Source organism: Mus pahari, chromosome 7, assembly GCF_900095145.1.
Source record: "Mus pahari chromosome 7, PAHARI_EIJ_v1.1, whole genome shotgun sequence".
Classification (NCBI taxonomy): domain Eukaryota; kingdom Metazoa; phylum Chordata; class Mammalia; order Rodentia; family Muridae; genus Mus; species Mus pahari.
The window spans coordinates 69,338,044-69,341,662 of NC_034596.1; positions in this window are offsets into that span (position 1 = coordinate 69,338,044).

Sequence of the window (3,619 nt, forward strand, 5' to 3'; positions counted from 1 at the left end):
GGGTTTTGTTGTTTTTTTTTTTTAAATGTTAAATACTAGATCTCTCTCCCCCTCTCCCTCCCCTCTCCCCCCCCCGTGTGTGTGTGTGTGTGTGTGTGTGTGTGTGAGAGAGAGAGAGAGAGACAGAGACAGAGACAGAGACAGAGAGAGACAGAGACAGAGACAGAGACTCCTATACAACAAAGAAGAGTTGTGAATATGAATAGCATCAAAAACTGTCTCTGAAAGGACTCAGATCAGAACCTTTGGGAGACTGGCTCAACACCCTCTGCAGAGGTAGTTGGCAAACAGAGTTAGATACAAGGTAACAATCGTGCTGGAGACTGGGGCCCTGAGGAGGCATTATAGGATTCCCTCAGTCAGCTCAACTCAGGGACTGACTACAGTGTTCCTTTAGGAATTCCGTGTACTTCTAGGACATGTGATGGTTGGACATGCTTATATACTGTTGGGGTGGATGGCTCCAAGTGGCTCTCCTTGCTGAGTCATCTCAAACTTGCTGGGCAGGGCGTGTTGAGTTCGTGATGTAATTAAAGTGCCCTTAGGAATGTTTAGAGCAGGCCCCACCCTCTCCCTCCTTTGCTCTGGGTCTAAGTGACATGGGACAGGGCTCCACACTGGATGTGATAAATAGGAAATAGTCTTGCGTAGTCTTTTTTTTTTTTTTTTAGCTCAAAGAAGAGGAACTTGACCACTTTTCTAGGTTTGACAGGGGAAAGGCAACGTCTCCAGGTTTCTATCTATGTGAAAGAGAATGTTGGAACAGAACCAAGGAGAAGCCACAAATCATACCCTCCATCTCCTCTTCTAGGTATGGGGGAAAGTCTTAGCTACTTCTGCCTTTGGATTGGCCCTACAGATACCGGAGTATAAAAAAAAAGTTCTAGTAATTAAGGCCTTGAATTCTGAGGGCATGGTTGTCTGCACCTATAATCCTCATATTCTAGAGATAGAGACAAGGAAGGCCACAAGTTCTAGACCAGCCTAGGCTAGATAGCAAAATTCTGTCACAAAGCAAAACACAACAGTACAAAACAAAAACCTTGAACTTACTAAGTCTTTTGCATTAACCAAATATTTTCACATCAGTAACTTAGCTTTTCTTGTTGTTGGTTTGGTTTGGTTTTGAATTGGGTTTCACTACCTGGCTGGCCTTGAACTCAAAGAGATCTATCTGCCTTGGCCTCTGGAGTGCTGGGATTATAGGCTTGTACAGCCGTGCCCAGCCACACACATCACACACACACACACACACACACACACAGACAGACACATACACATACACACACACACACACACACACACACACACAAACACGTCTCACGTTTTTCATATCAGATGAGTTGGGATTATTCTCCATATATGTGTTGGTGTTTCAGAAATTCAAATTCATTGTAATATGCGTACCATGTTCATGGTACAAATAATCTTCATTGTTCCTCACTAGTATAGGTAGGAACTCTTCAGGAGAAATGAAGTCACCCCCTAAGTCTCCACAAATATGCACTCCACCCTACTCCAAAATGTAGAGAGGACTAGAGGTCCAGAAAAAGTGGTCACTCACACCTTACCATAACTTTTCTAAAAGAGGAAGCGGGCTGAAGAACAGCAGAAAGGGGAAGCTAATGCCTTCCCTTTCATTTTCTCTGAAACTATGGCGCGGTGTCTTAATCCCCAACCCTGCCCAAAGAACACACAATTAAAGACATCAAAGTTCAGAATTATAGAAAAGGATTTTCTGAACGTTTTAAGAGACAGTATTCAGCACATGGGATGCACAGATGTATGTGCTGGGTGATATAGAACAAGGTGTCTTAGTTAAGGTTTCTATTGCTACAGTGAAATACTATGACCCAAAGACATGGGGAGGAAAAGGTGCATTTGGCTTACACTTCCATATTATTTTCATCACAGAAGGAAGTCAGGGAAGGAATGGAACATGGCAGGATCCTGGAGGCTGGAGCTGATGCAGAAGCCATGGAGGGTGCTGCTTACTGGCTTGNNCCTCATGGTTTGCTCAGCCTGCTTTCTTATAGAACCCGGGACCACCAGTCCAGGAATGGCAGCACCCACAACAGGCTGGGCCATTTTCCATTGACACTAATTGAGAAAATGCCTTATGGCTGGATGTCATGGAAGCATTTTCTCCTGAGGATCCCTTCTCACTGATGACTCCAGCATGTGCCAAGTTGACACACAAAAGCAGCTAGTGCATGGGATTTCTTCAGGTTATTTTCCTTTGTCTGAGAGTTTAAAGTTATTCCTAATTTAACCCATTCACCAACAAACAAACAAACAAACAAACAAACAAACAAACAACTCTTGGGATTTGAAAGATGTCTCACAGAAAAGTTATTCATAACATGCTATCATGTGTATCGTATAAATCCTACTGTCTACTTTGACAGTTATCACAAAACTGATAAGCATGTGGTGTGTGTGTGTGTGTGTGTGTGTGTGTGTGTGTGTGACTTTAAGCAGTCTAGGTGACAGTTTAATTGTATTGTTCTCTCTCTCTCCTTCCCCCCTTCCCTCTCTGCCTCCCACCACCCCACCCCCATGCTGTCACTGACCTATCTCTCAGGCTGTTGCCCCTCTGTGTATCTCTGTGTCCATGGCTGTCATTGCATACCCTTGTACTTTCCCCTCTCCACACCATCCCTCTGTCACCCCTCCCTATTTACCCTGTCCTCTCTAGCAAGAACAATTGCAGTTTGTGAAATATTCCTCTCCCTTGGACTCCTTTCATGTCCACTTTTCTTACAGTTTGTGCCAAAATATCTCATTTCAAGTGTTTGAATATTTGCTTTAAAAGTCATTTGCCGGTGGCTCATTGTGTGCATGCAGGAGTGAAAACCTGGAGCAGGTCCAAGTGGTTTTCAGTGAGAGATTAGCTAAATAAATTATGGTGGCTTTATGAAATGGAATACCTTAATACAACCATGCAACACACATCTGTTTCTTGTCATGAAAGACTATTCGTGGCACTCCTTTTTTAATTTTTAAAAAGTAGATTACAGGAAGCTGGAGAGATGGCTCAGCAGTTGAGAGCACTGGCTGCTCTTCCAGAGGACACAGGTTCAATTCCCAGCACATCCAAGACAGCTCATAGCTGTTTGTAACTCCCAGTCCAGGCACTCTGACACCATCACACAGACATGTCATACAGTCAAAACAACAATGTACATAAAATCAAAATAAATATTTTTTTTAAAAAATGGGTTATATACAGTAAGTTTAATACAAATGCCCTTTTAAGTATATATATTTTTACAGAAATAGTTTAAGAAGAATTTGTTCCAACTCACCAGAAAGGGTAGCCTCCACAGGGTGAAGCTAGCAATCCTTAATTTAATTGCTTTTTCCTTTCATGTCTGTTTTTAGTTTGTTGACAGGTCAAATAGGCTCACATTGTAAGCAGAGCATTTCTAAAATATAGCAATATGTGTCCCTGCTACTCAAAGTAGGTCCCGGGGACATACTTTTCTCTACTCTCTCATGTCTGCCCCCACTTTCTGAAAACAAGAGAAAAATCTCAGTCATGAGGGGACAGAAGACACACAGAAGACACACAGGAGACACACAGGAGACACACAGGAGACACACTGAAGACACACAG